Below are 14441 nucleotides of genomic sequence, written 5' to 3'. Positions count from 1 at the left end.
AATTCCCGTGCAGTGTCCCATCTGGACACTGTGTGGAATGCATAACCTAGCTGTGCCCCACTGTGTCCGTCTCTGCATGTCTCTGCACATCTGCAGACTGGAGCGTGGTTCGTGATTCACGTTCCCCGTCACGCGCGCTGACTCAGGTCCGTGCCACCAGCCTCTCCGGTTTCCTCTTTTACCACTTTCACTCTCGCACGCGCTTTATTTCAGTCTCGCGGGCGACGTCTAGAGTCAACACTAACTCTTATTCAAATGCACTAGCTAATTCATCCCATTCAGTAACAGGGCTGCGAACACAAAATGCAGCCCCGTCGTTAAGGTGACTTGGCTTGCATTTAATTTCTTCGGTTTTCTCGCAAGATCGAGAGTTGGTGATCTTACCCACGACAGCCTTGTCAAATGAGCTCGTGCTTCCCCCACGCGCAAGGTTGCTCCTAAACCTTGCACACTGATTTAAACGTGCAAGATCTGCACCCTCTCTCCGGTCAGCCGGCGACCCGCTGTGCCACAATTCACAACGCAAAACAGTAAGTAGAGCCTTGACTAAAAGCATTAACGGCATGGCAGCAACGTAAACCTTGATATTGCGACTCGGACGTATTGACACTTAGAAAGAATTCGTATTTCTGTCAATAAATCCCATCCGCAATTACGACAATGCAGAAACTTAGTTACAGAGGACCTCCAGAAGCAATATGCTTTCCCGCAAATAATCCGAGGCAGACTTCTCCGGCTGTGCAACGTGGATGTGATGGTTACTGATCTACAGGAACTCGCGTCCACGTTTCCGAGCTTATCATACAGGTGCATCATTACCCAGGCACGACAGGTACGGGTCCACACTCCACGGAACCTTGGACCCACTGAAAACATCCAGGTGAGTTCAGAAGCGTCGAATCAAAGTCGGGATGTGAACAACTCCTAAGAGTTTTTAATTTTTTTATTTTTATTTTTTAAGCAATGTAGGACTTCGACGGGGTAAGATGTCGGTGCCTAAACGTGTTTCTGGAGATTTATTTTTAAAATCGTTTTGGCGAGTTCAGTCTGTCTGGTCCAATTAATCACAGAACTATCAGAATATCTGCGTCAGTGGTCTTCTCTTTTCTTCGTCGTTATTCCCATAATCTGAAAGGGGGTGTGGGGGGGTGAATTTGAGAAACTGTCAGTTACGCACAGGCTATAAATAATAACGTATAAAAAGCACAGAATAAAAATGGCTATGTTAGCCTCACGAACTACGCAAGCGTTCCAATCCGGTTGAGGCCAAAGCACTTTTTTTGGTCAGTTTTTATCCTGCGTTAAATCTAACTCCTAAGGGCCACATGAGAGCGGAACAGACCTCCAAACCCCGAACTATGTGTACGCACATGTGAGATCCGCGCTGGGTTAGGGTAGCCAGTTTTACATAGCGCACCTTTAATCTCTTGAGAAGTGAACTGTAACATAATTCAAATGTAGCCCTACTATTGCTTAAGCAAAATTTTTAAAGGAGGGCTCATTTTGTCAAAAATGCTAGAACACAATTCACACAGCCACAATACAAGATCTTTGGCAAAATAAAACACTTCATTCAAAACTAAACTATTATTTATAAAAAAACAAATGTTACCGTATGGCACACACATGGTTCATGCGGTCCAGTTCTGGTTAAACCAGTTACAAAGAGATACTTTTCGAGTAAATTGCGTGAACATGTTAACCAAACACAAACAAGACCCGCACGACACACTGATGAAATTTTTAATGCCTCTTTACATGGTAAAATCAGTCAATACATTTTGCAGTGATAATTAGAACAGAACATATTGTAAGTAGAATATAGCACATAAACACATCAAAAAGATTTGTGGAGACAGCAAATAAACCAAATTGAAAAAAAAGCTTATGCATCACCTCTTCACCTAGCTGGATCAGGATCTGGCCATAGCACTTTGTTTACATCACAGTCTACGCCGTCTCTCGCCAAACAGCGAGGGAAGAATCTTGGACAGCAAATCCATCCTTGCAAAGACCCTGCATCAGTTTACTCGCGCTTCTGCTCCACGGCTGGAGTGAGGGGTGTCCTGCCGTAGGGCTGGAGATGGTAAACCTGTCACCGCCTCCGCGGGGCGGAGGAGAGAGAGCTATCGTGGGAGGTATCAGTGTGAAAACCGTGGGCGTTAATGAAACCGATTTGGGAGCAGGGCACATTGTTGGGAAGATACGTTGCTCCATATGACGCTGTATCTCATCAGTTCTGCATGCGTTTGATCTCCTGGTGTGTAATCTGTCTAACAATGTGATTGTTTGGGCTGTGTTTTAAGGACCCGCGTTGGTATGGTGATAAAGACCCTTGTTCTGCGTGATTGCAGTGCACATGATATTACAGCCATGTTGGCCTGAGACACTCAGAACAGCTCTGTGGACAGTGATGTTCTTCCCGCTTCTAAATTTTGCCAGGTTAAACCCAGCCTCATCTATGAAGATACATTTATGCTGGATTGCTTCCGCGTCCATGTACAAAGCTCGCAGAAAATACGACAATATTGTGTAGTTCACTTATTCATGCCACAGGTCTTTTATGTGAGTACTTCTTTCAAGTGGCTCTCAGTAGGGTTGTTACATCTGCATGTGGTATTTTTTAAAAGGGACATATTGTGAAAAATTCACTTTGTGAGTGTTTGTGCACATACATTTGGTTATGTGGAGTGCCTGCCAACACATGAACTGTGAAATAAGATAACCCAGGCAGTTTCTTGTGGGCTACCTATGTCAGAAACCCTGGGCTAAAGCAAACCATTCAGATTTGTCTCCCTTTTCAAGGTCACAGGGGGACTCATTAGAATAGTCCTGCCCTCCATCTGTATATCTACACCCATGGCTCAAGAACTGCCGTTGAGAAGGTGCCTTTTTTTTGGCCACAAGCACTGGACCCGCTAGCATTAAGCTAGGAGCCGAGCGCAGGAACTGCTCACGGTACAGAGCAGCACAAAGCGCGACATCAACCCCCAGCCTCAGGGGATAGAAGAGCTGAGTGGATAAAGTTTAGTTTTGATGGCAACGTCCCAGTGACAGTCTGCAAAAACCTGCACATATGAGCTAAACACTTTACGTCTGACTGCTTTTCCAACCTGGGTCAGTACAATGCAGGGCTGGCAATAAAACTTTTCCTAAAAGAGGGAGCTGTCTGGCCAAACTGCAGACAAGGGAAATGTAACTATTTAGAAAATCATTATCCTTTGTTTCTTTGGCCATTTAGCACTGGCTAATGCTAACATGTGAGGTAGTTAGATGTAATTTTCTAGGAAGTTATTGGTGGTGTTTGTTAGGTTTGGTAGTTAAATGTCTGTGAAATGAACTTCATCTTATCAGCATAAGAAGAATGTGGGGGTGGGGGGGAATGAGAGAATGGTGCTAGATGTTTCCAGAGTGCATCTTGCTGCTGAATTTATAGTTTATGAAGTTTATCACCGAGGCCCTGATCTCGGCCCTCACTCCTACGTGGACAACCCGACATACATAAAACATCACAAGACAGCATACATTGTTTCAGGCATGAAATGCAGCAAACGGATACCAAAACGATGTTGCGAATATAGCAGGTTGAATTGTATCGATTTTGCTGTAAATGGAAGAGAAAAGTTGTTTTTCAGGTGTTCTTGTTACCCAGATATACAGTTGCAACAGTATATCTGCCGGGGTTTGGGCCGAACTCTCTGTCCAGCCTCTCTCAATGTCCACCCACGCTTTATAGCATGGTCAACCCACTTTTATGTTATGTGTTTATAAAGCCCTGACAGTGTCTCCTTACTGAGTGTCTTAAGTAGTTAAAGTCAAACCCCGTGTGTGAGAGGCTCTGTGTGTCTGTAGTCTAACTGTAGGACTCCACTGCCCTGCCTCTGGTAAACCTAAAGACACTTCTGACTGTGGAAGCCTCCTGGATGTGTTAGACCTTCACTGCAGTGTATTGCAGGACTTGTGTGTCACTGCCCTGTAACATATGTACCACATTTTTAGACGTTACTGGATTTATAACCCCAGCCATAATGTTGTTTAACCCCAACCATGCTCTCTTCCTGATCAGATGTTGATCAGATCTTGATCAGATGTTGTATTTTGAAAGGCAGTGCCTTAAAATGTCAAGGACGTGAGCTCTTGTTAGATTTCATGTCTAATATAGACAAGTGTGTGCAATGTTTTGAAAAACATATGAGGCTGAGAAAGTGCTTATAGCCAGTTTTTTTTTTTTTTACTTGAGTGTCAGCTTTCACTAACCTTTATTTTTAATTTTAGTGTGTAAGCAATCGTAAAAAAAACTGTAAATCACTTCATTCCATTTACAAAAATAGCAGGCTTGTGACAGCATGAACTATTAAGCAACTATAAGATTAAACAGACCTCCCCGACTGATAAACAAGACCAACAAAAGTTGAAACAATAAACCTGGTGGACTTTATTCAGGCGAAATGCTTTGTTTGTGTGTGCGTGTGTGTGTGTGTGTGTGTGTCTGTGCATGTGTGTGTGTGTACATGTGTGCATGCATGCCTGTGTGTATGCAATCTTATCCAATCCTCCTTCAGAGGACTGCACTAATGATATAACAATAAAGGTGTTTTCTACTAAATTACTCACCGTTCTGATAACAATCTATAATCACTTGTATTAGCATCAAATTATTTTTTTCTGGATTGTGGCGTTTGCTAGACGCTTTGCAGCTTTGGGAATATTACATGTCTATATTATGTGTTTATAAAGCCCTGACAGTGTCTCCTTACTGAGTGTCTTAAGTAGTTAAAGTTAAACCCCGTGTGTGAGAGGCTCTGTGTGTCTGTAGTCTAAGTGTAGGACTCCACTGCCCTGCCTCTGGTAAACCTAAAGACACTTCTGACTGTGGAAGCCTCCTGGATGTGTTAGACCTTCACTGCAGTGTATTGCAGCACCTGTGTTTCACTGCCCTGTAACATATGTAACACGTTATTACACTTTACTGGATTTATAACCCCAGCCATAATGTTGTTTAACCCCAACCATGCTCTCTTCCTGATCAGATGTTGATCAGATCTTGATCAGATGTTGTATTTTGAAAGGCAGTGCCTTAAAATGTCAAGGATGTGAGCTCTTGTTAGATTTCATGTCTAATATAGACAAGTGTGTGCAATGTTTTGAAAAACATATGAGGCTGAGAAAGTGCTTATAGCCAGTTTTTTTTTAACTTGAGTGTCAGCTTTTACTAACCTTTATTTTTAATTTTAGTGTGTAAGCAATCGTAAAAAAAAAAAACCTGTAAATCATTTCATTCCATTTGCAAAAACAGCAGGCTTGTCACAGCATGAGCTATTAAGCAACTATAAGATTAAACAGACCTCCCCGACTGATAAACAAGACCAACAAAAGTTTAAACAATAAACCTGGTGGAGTTTATTCAGGCGAAATGCTTTGTTTGTGTGTGTGTGTGTGTGTGTCTGTGCATGTGTGTGTGTGTACCTGTGTACATGCATGCCTGTGTGTATGCAATCTTATCCAATCTTCCTTCCGAGGACTGCACTAATGATATAACAGTAAAGGTGTCTTGTGCTAAATTACTCACTGTTCTGATAACAATCTATAATCCCTTGTATTAGCATCAAATTATTTTTTTCTGGATTGTGGCGTTTGCTGGATGCTTTGCAGCTTTGGGAATGTTATATGTTATGCTTTGCAGTTTTGGGAATGTTACATGCCTCTCTCAATGTCCATCCACGCTTTATAGCATGGTCAACCCACTTTTATGTTATATGTTTATAAAGCCCTGACAGTGTCTCCTTACTGAGTGTGTTAAGTAGTTAAAGTCAAACCCCGTGTGTGAGAGGCTCTGTGTGTCTGTAGTCTAACTGTAGGACTCCACTGCCCTGCCTCTGGTAAACCTAAAGACACTTCTGACTGTGGAAGCCTTCTGGATGTGTTAGACCTTCGCTGCAATGTATTGCAGGACCTGTGTGTCACTGCCCTTAAACGTGTATCAAATTCGATTTTTGTGTCTAATATAGAGGTGTGTAGTGTTTTACAAAACACTTTGTGAGGTTGGGAATGTGCATATAGCTGTGTGGAACTGGGCCAAGGTTTTGGTGCCTGGGTGTCAGCTTTTTACTAATAGCACTAACTGTGTTGTTTTTAATTTTGGTGTGTAAGCAATCATAAAAAACAAACAAACAAACAAACTATAAATAATTTCATTCCATTAGCAAAAAACAGTGCCAGCAATTAAGCAACTATGACATTAAACAGTCCCCCCTGATCAATAAATGAGTCCAAAAAAGTGAACCTGGAGGAATGTCTTCAGGCAATATGATGTGTGTGTGTGTGTGTGTGTGTGTGTGTGTGTGTGTGTGTGTGTGTGTGTGTGTGTGCATCTCTGTGTGTGTCTATGTGCACACTGCTATTCTGATCCACCAGCGTGTCAAAATAGTTTGACTTCACAGCATTTATGTTATAAACGAATGCGACACTCTTCCACTGTTCCTGCAGAGGACTGAACTGAGGGCATGACAGCAAAGGCACTAAATTACCCAGCGTTCTTCACAATGTGTATTTTAGTGTCCACACCCAATCAGGAGCCATGATTTGTGAACCCTCCTTATTGGGCAAGACATCACACAGCAGAACAGGATTGACTGAACAGGGGAAATGGCGTGAGAAAAAATCAGATTCGAATCCCCATATGAAAACGGCAATTAGACTAAAATACTAAGATAAAATGAAAGTAGACACTCAACGACAGACACTGTTTCATAGATGTTATACAATATACACTGAACAATGAGGGCTGGGTATTGCTAGTGATACATATTACGATATAGGCATCATGATACAGTACGATACAAGGCCTAATAGTCTGTTATACAAACCATTTTTATTAAGGTAAATGTTACCAAAATTATTATTATTATTATTATTATTATTATTAATAACAATACATTAATAAATAATAACAAATAAAGACCAACAACACAATGGGGAGCATAAATGTAAAGTCACAATATAGAGAAAGCAAAAGAAAGTAAAACATTTAATTCTGAATACCACCAATAACTTCTAACCTCCTGCTAACAGAAAAGGATTTAAGCCTGAATATTACTAATATATTACCAATATAACTAATATCACTTGCAATCACTTGCAATTATAAGTTAAATTAAATAAATGTTTTCCACCCAAGTTTAAAGAGGTGTTTTTTTAACTAATGGATTGTTGGAGGAAGGCACGAGTGTCTCAGCAGAGTTTCTTTTTTAGACATAATAAGGAATAAAAGGAGCTCAGCATCGAGAGTAAAAAAGCAGAAGCGAATAGTTCAGCCGGTAATCACTCCTGAGGGTTCACTTGGCAGCCGTAGGTTCAGACGAGGCATGCACGCTAGACTGGAGCAGTGCACAGCACTGGAGGTTGCTGCCTGTGGGCGTTAAATAGGCAGAAACTTAAAGGTAAGGTGCAGGTGCAGTTGATTAGTAGGCGTGGTGCAGGTGTGTGGGTGTGTCCCAGTGGGCGTGCCCCTTTGGATGCGTGCCCGGCACACCATGACAGGACCCCACCGCCCCAGGATCCCGTCTGGCTCCGGGAGCGTGGCCTGCCCGGTCAGCGCAGCGCTTGTGACATACAGACAATGGAAGGAAGCAATTAAGTTGGGATCCAGGATCTGTGATGAGGGCACCCAGCTCCGTTCTTCTGTACTGTATCGCTCCCAATCCACCAAGTACTGCAGCTGCTGCCCTCTCCTCCTGGAATCACGCAGAGATGAGAAAGGCCAACGAGACGTGGACGCCACAGCTGCTCCCTGGAATGCCCGACCTGTAGGTGATGCTGTTGATCCGTCCAACAATCATGTAGGGGTCGGTAAGCTTACTTGGGGTCATTCATAGCCACGCCCACTCTGTCCTTGGGTTGGTCTGCAGGGGACTCACCTCTTCTCCCATCTGCTGTCCTTCTTGAACGCGTCTATAGCGGCTATGGCGGACCACCCAGACACATTCGCTTCTCTGATGCCACACCTGTGCAGTAGACTGGCAAGATGTCAGGGGATTCCAGGGGAAGAGCGGAGATTTTCCAGACCTAGAGTGGCAGTCTTACCTAGAATACACTTGAAAGGGGTTAGCTTCGTTCCCACATGAAACAGAATTCCGGGGGTATTTGGATGAAGGAAGAAAAGAGCACCATGTGTCAGGGTACTCCTGGCAATACAGCCTCAAAAACCTCTCTAGTTCTTGATTTACCCACTCTACCTGTCCACTGGGTGGGTGATGACCGGATGTGAGGCTTACCGTGATGTTCAATTTTCCGAGTAGCTTATGACACGATCTGCAGGTGGTCCGACATACTCCCCAGTCTGATGTGATGTCCTGCGGCAGCCTGAACTTTCGAAAGACGTGACGGAACGAGAAGACAGCTGCGTCTAGGGCTGCCAGCAGCACTGGGAGAGGGATAAGGCGTACCATCCTCGAGAAGCGATCCACCACCATGAGAATGGCTGTGCTCCCCTCCGACGCCGGCAGGCCTGTAACAAAGTCTATGGCCAGGTGAGACCAAGGACATTGTGGTGTAGGCAGGGGGGAACAGCTTACCAGCCAGCGGAGTGCGTAATGTTGTGCTCAAGTCACACTCAACACATGCTGGAAGATGTCTTTGTGCATTGCTGGCCACCAGAAGCGAGATGTTATCAACTGAGCCATCCGGTTTAATTCAGGTTCCTAGTGGGATGTGCCTCGGCATGACGTTGTCGCAAAAACAAGTATGGCTTGCCTGCCTTATCTTGCCTTTCTCACCTGTCCACTGGGCCTGGTGAATGATTCCTTTACCTTCAGCATCCACCTCAGGTGTGGAGCTTTCCCCTGGAGCAGGTTGGTGAGGGACCTGGCCAGTGTGCTGAAGGTGCCGGAAGAACCTCCGGTAGAAATTCGCGAACCCCAGAAAACACTGTAGTTCAGAGCATGTCTGGGGCTGTGGTCACCCAGTCACTGCTTCCAACTTACAGGGTTGCATGGGTACAGGGTCCTCCCTGATTATCTACCCCAGGAAGTTCACCTCATGGAGGTGGAACTTGCACTTCTCCAGCTTGCTGTCAAGATTATTGCACAGGAGAGTGTGACATCACACGTCATGCACACGTCGGCCGTAGGAGGATGAATAGATCAAGATGTAAGCGACGATGGATCTATTCGGGAAACTCCGTTGGACCTCTTTAACGAAGGCCCTCAAGACAGAGTGTGCTGTGGATAGGCTGTATGGCAGGACCGGGTATTCCTAGTCACCTGAGGCCATACTAAAAGCGGTCTTCTATGCGTCACTTTAATACAGATGAGACTGTAACTTCTCTGCAGCTGTGGTAGGGCGTCCGGGACAAGCAGGAGCGGGTGGCAAGTGCTTCACACGAGACCCCAGCCCTTCACCTTTCTTCAAGACACTCGCGAAAGAAGACACTCGCAGAGGCTGGTGAGGCGCCCTTTCTCTTGCGAGAGGGGGTAGACCTTACATTTTGGTGGAACGGCTCCCTCCCGCAGTGTGATGGTGCAGTCGTGGTCCCGGTGCAGAGGAAGCTGGGCAGCTTTAGTGGGACTGAGTGTGTCTGGAATAGGGAAGGCCCTGTGTGCCCGTGGACGACACAAAGGGCCTCACTGAATAATAGTGTTTTATGCCCAGGATATGTGGGGGTCATGTGTGTAAGGCGGTGTGTGCGTCTAAGGGAGCCCTAATGCGATGGGTTCTGCTAGAGATGCAAATAAATCTAGCGAAAGGTGTTCTGTGTTCGCATCACCGAGGTCTGATTGAACTGAGGGGGTGACCTGGGTGATGATGCCTTGGTCGACAGGACCAGCATCCAGTGCTTGCACACTTAACGAGGATGGAAACAGGATGGCGCGGATCTTGAGGTGTGAGGCATGGTCTGGTGCATGGAGTCTGTTACGGCTGGAATAGGAAGTGAACGCCCCTTGTGTGTGATTGACAGTGATGAGGAACATAGCGGAGGCTGGGATGCCACTCACATTGTCTGTTCTCTTCCCGTGCTCGTCAGCCCTGTGCTGGACTCAGCAGTGGCTAGGAGCTGGACACCAGTGCAGTTCCCCTGGCTTTGGCCCTTCCCCGTGAACCAACGGGATGACACAAGTGACCTCGGCATGGTCCGGTATCCGAGGCTGGAAAGATTAACCCCTCGCAGCCTTTGGGGTCCCCGTGGTAGACCCCGGGGGAGATAATAGGATAACGCACACCCTCTGTCTGCCAGGGGCTCTCAGAGGTTCTCCACACAGTGGGTGAGGCAATTAAGTCTTGCTGTTGCCTCCTCGGGGCGGCAGCCTGAGCTGCCCAAACGTTCGGCCAGTGAGGGCCACTCACTGCGCTCCTGTCAGTTGACTGCGCATTCTTTTACAGCGGAGGCATAAGGGAGCGAGACATGAGCGTTCCAATGGAGCTTCTTTCTTAGACATTATAAGGAACAAAAGGAGCACAGCATCAAGAGTAAAAACATAAACGACAGCAGACGTGAATAGCGCTGGCAGTAATCATTCTGAGTCACATTTTTTTTTATCGACGAATGCGTTTTCTAAAGCGGCCCATTTTTTAAATTTTGAGACGCAACTTTGCTACCTGCAAGACCTTTTAAATACTTCAATTTAACTGGAACACAGGTGTCTCTGTACATACACTCTGGGTGAAGAATATAAACATCCATAAATATTGATACAACCATGAGTGTATTGATTCACGTATTGGTAAGAGTGTATACCTGATATATTTCCATATCAATATTTTGCACAAATCCCTATACACAGTTTGCACAATACAAAGACATTGGACATTCCGTGATAAACACTTTGCAAGTGGGTGTTGTGCAATGCACAGTGTACATAAAAGTGTAATGATTATAGTAATAAATAATGCAAACTATACATAGGCATCATGGGAAGGTGGCAGAGTTCAGCCATCTTTATGCCGACAGCTCCACAGCCTTCGTGCTGAGGTTCAGTCTGCCCGACGGAAGCAGAGAGCAGAGGGAGTGGCTCGGGTGACCCACTGGAGTCTTGGATAAATTCCTTCACCCTCCTCAGGTGGCTCTCTGCATAGATGACCTGCAAGGGAGGAAAGTTTGACCCCCGTGACCTTGTGGTATAGGATGCAGGAGCTCTAGCTGAACCTCTTTAACCGTCTGAGGTAGTGGAGGCATTGATGTGCTTTCCTTGCTATCTTGTCTGAGCGCTCCATCCTCGTGAGGTTCTCAGAGATGTGACGTGGTTTCCACTTTTTGAAGTCCACTATCTGAACTTTAGTGTTGGCCACTCCGAGGGAGAGGCTGTCCTCCAGACACCAATGCGTCAGGGCACCGACTTCTTCCTGATATGTCGTCTCATTGCGATTGGAGACGAGACCCATTGTTGTGTCATCGACATGATTTCACAACAGTGTTTGAGCTGTGTTTATAAAACCCTGATTGTAAGGGTTGGCACCAGGTCAAGGCCCCCTCTGGCCACCAGGGGGCGACCTGTAGTCAGGCACACTACCGATCAGGCTTGATGCCCGACAGCTGGGCTGGACCTATATAAGCCCAGTGACCCAGTCACTCAGCACTGGGTCTTTGCTAAAGTGTTGAGCCGAGCTCCTAGCCGGTAACTCTGGGTATTGGGCTCTGTGAGCCCTTGTGCTACACCTCTCTTCTGCTCTTCGAGGGTGCCTGTGTTTTTACACTCCCCCTCTCTTCTCCAATTTTCTCTCTCTCTCTCTCTCTCTCTCTCTCTCTCTTTGGGAAGTTTTCGTTTGGTTTTCCCAGTGCATTGGGGCTGCCATTCTTCCTGAGGCGTGATTTATTCTCCCCTTTTCAACACTCGGCGTGGTGTTTCTTTTTTCCCCCACCCGTTTTTCAAGTAATTTATCGGCTGCCACAGTCTCGTTCGCCTCACAACAAAGTGGCCGGGGTTCAACTCCCCACCTTTGTTTTTTTACTTTTGTTTTACCTGTTCTAAGATCTAACTGTTTTGCACACGGGCCCACCATCGTTAAAGCATGGTGGCTCACCCAGTAGCGTGTCGGTATCGTCACCTCTCTGACCTGGCTTCGAGCCCCGTTACACTGCTAGTGTCTCCTAATGAGTGTCCTTAAGTAGCTTTGTGTGATTCCACTGCCCTTCCAAAGTGTTTTGCAAAAAGTGTGAGACTGAGAGAGTACCTATAGCCATGCAGATCTGGGCTGAGGTTTTGATACGTGAGTGTCAGCTTTCACTAACTGTTATTTTAAATTTCTGTGTGTAAGCAGTCATAAAATCTGTTAGTCGCTTTATTCCATTTGCAAAAACAGTGCGAGCAATTAAGCAACTGTGACATTAAACAGCTTTCCCTGATTGATAAATCCAAAAAGTTTAAACCTAAAATGGTGAACCTAATGGTATTTATTCAGACAAAATGTTTTGTGTGTGTGTGTGTGTGTTATATCCCTTATATGCTTTGAGTCTGTAGTCTTAGGTACTGCCTGAGCATCTATAGCATCTTTTATAATTTCTAATTTGAAATGATTCAGGAAATGTGTAACCCAATGTGTGTGTGTGTGTGTGTGTGTGTGTGTGTGTGTATGTGTACATGTACATGTGTGCATGCGTGCCTGTGTGTATACAATCTTATCCAATCTTCCTTCAGAGAACTGCACTAATGATATAACAGTAAAGGTGTCTTGTGCTAAATTACTCACTGTTGTGATAACAAACTATAATGCCTTGTATTAGCATCAAATAATTTTTTTCTGGATTGTGGCGTTTGCTGGATGCTTTGCAGCTTTGGGAATGTTACATGTCTATATTATGTGTTTCTAAAACCCTGACAGTGTCTCCTTACTGAGTGTCTTAAGTAGTTAAAGTCAAACCCCGTGTGTGAGAGGCTCTGTATGTCTGTAGTCTAACTGTAGGACTCCACTGCCCTGCCTCTGGTAAACCTAAAGACTCTTCTGACTGTAATGTATTGCAGGACCTGTGTGTCACTGCCCTGTAACGTATACCACGTTATTACACGTTACTGTAATGATAACCCTAACCTGGTTTGGTTAATGCCAAACATGGAGAATTTGTTTACATGTGTGCAATCAGACAAAGCTCACACACATCACCCATCGTCCAAGCGCCGGGCTGCATTGGAACTGACATGTACATCACTAAATAATGGAAACATCTGCGTCTGGAGTGACATGCTGAGAGGCTTGCCTGCCACTGTGCGCATGAGTGTGTGTGGGCTCGGCGTCTTGGCCTTTCTGAGTGAAGGCACAGCGGGGCCTCCGACATCGATATCTCCAGAGTGTTTTTAGCCACGTTATTGTGACCGTGTCTAAAAAGGAGGGCAGTGGAACAGGCTAATGAGGTCCTATTGTGCGCGGGTGCCCGAACTCGTCAGCAGCTGTCTGTGTCTCTTTAGGTGTCTGTGTCTCTTCAGCTGTCTGTGTCTCTTTAGGTGTCTGTGTCTCTTTAGGTGTCTGTGTCTCTTCAGGTGTCTGTGTCTCTTTAGGTGTCTGTGTCTCTTCAGCTGTCTGTGTCTCTTCAGGTGTCTGTGTCTCTTCAGCTGTCTGTGTCTCTTTAGCTGTCTGTGTCTCTTCAGGTGTCTTTGTCTCTTCAGCTGTCTGTGTCTCTTCAGGTGTCTGTGTCTCTTCAGCTGTCTGTGTCTCTTTAGCTGTCTGTGTCTCTTCAGGTGTCTGTGTCTCTTCAGCTGTCTGTGTCTCTTTAGGTGTCTGTGTCTCTTCAGGTGTCTGTGTCTCTTCAGCTGTCTGTGTCTCTTTAGCTGTCTGTGTCTCTTCAGGTGTCTGTGTCTCTTTAGGTGTCTGTGTCTCTTCAGCTGTCTGTGTCTCTTCAGGTGTCTGTGTCTCTTCAGCTGTCTGTGTCTCTTTAGCTGTCTGTGTCTCTTCAGGTGTCTTTGTCTCTTCAGCTGTCTGTATCTCTTCAGGTGTCTGTGTCTCTTCAGCTGTCTGTGTCTCTTTAGCTGTCTGTGTCTCTGCAGGTGTCTGTGTCTCTTCAGGTGTCTGTGTCTCTTCAGCTGTCTGTGTCTCTTCAGCTGTCTGTGTCTCTTTAGCTGTCTGTGTCTCTTCAGGTGTCTTTGTCTCTTCAGCTGTCTGTGTCTCTTCAGGTGTCTGTGTCTCTTCAGCTGTCTGTGTCTCTTTAGCTGTCTGTGTCTCTTCAGGTGTCTGTGTCTCTTCAGCTGTCTGTGTCTCTTTAGGTGTCTGTGTCTCTTCAGCTGTCTGTGTCTCTTCAGCTGTCTGTGTCTCTTTAGCTGTCTGTGTCTCTTCAGGTGTCTGTGTCTCTTTAGGTGTCTGTGTCTCTTCAGCTGTCTGTGTCTCTTCAGGTGTCTGTGTCTCTTCAGCTGTCTGTGTCTCTTTAGCTGTCTGTGTCTCTTCAGGTGTCTTTGTCTCTTCAGCTGTCTGTGTCTCTTCAGCTGTCTGTGTCTCTTTAGCTGTCTGTGTCTCTTCAGGTG

At 45.5% G+C, this 14441-nt stretch overlaps 1 protein-coding gene and 1 long non-coding RNA gene across 13 annotated transcripts in view; one reads left to right on the top strand and one right to left on the bottom strand.

Annotated features, from left to right (window-relative positions):
* Positions 1 to 194: 194 nt before the first annotated feature.
* Positions 195 to 14441, top strand: part of cacna1ab (calcium channel, voltage-dependent, P/Q type, alpha 1A subunit, b) — a 116565-nt gene continuing 102318 nt past the window's right edge. For 8 of the 12 annotated variants that reach the window (XM_081706327.1, XM_081706328.1, XM_081706336.1 and 5 more), the window contains exon 1: positions 200 to 530. The gene's annotated coding sequence lies outside the window, so the exon portion shown is untranslated. Of the gene's footprint in view, positions 531 to 666; positions 881 to 14441 lie in introns of all 12 variants that reach the window. The other 4 variants (XM_081706326.1, XM_081706340.1, XM_081706341.1 and 1 more) reach the window with 4 other exon arrangements.
* LOC145653218 (uncharacterized) lies at positions 926 to 2097 on the bottom strand. The gene is made up of 2 exons (XR_014119588.1): positions 1897 to 2097; positions 926 to 1128 (listed from the first exon to the last, which is right to left on the bottom strand). It is a non-coding gene; the product is annotated as an uncharacterized LOC145653218 (long non-coding RNA).

The sequence above is a fragment of the Electrophorus electricus genome, chromosome 23 (genome assembly GCF_041902795.1).
Source record: "Electrophorus electricus isolate QZ-2024a chromosome 23, ASM4190279v1, whole genome shotgun sequence".
NCBI classification, from domain to species: Eukaryota; Metazoa; Chordata; class Actinopteri; order Gymnotiformes; family Gymnotidae; genus Electrophorus; species Electrophorus electricus.
The sequence above is the reverse complement of the archived record's forward strand: the minus strand, read 5'-3'. Positions and strand labels throughout refer to the sequence as shown.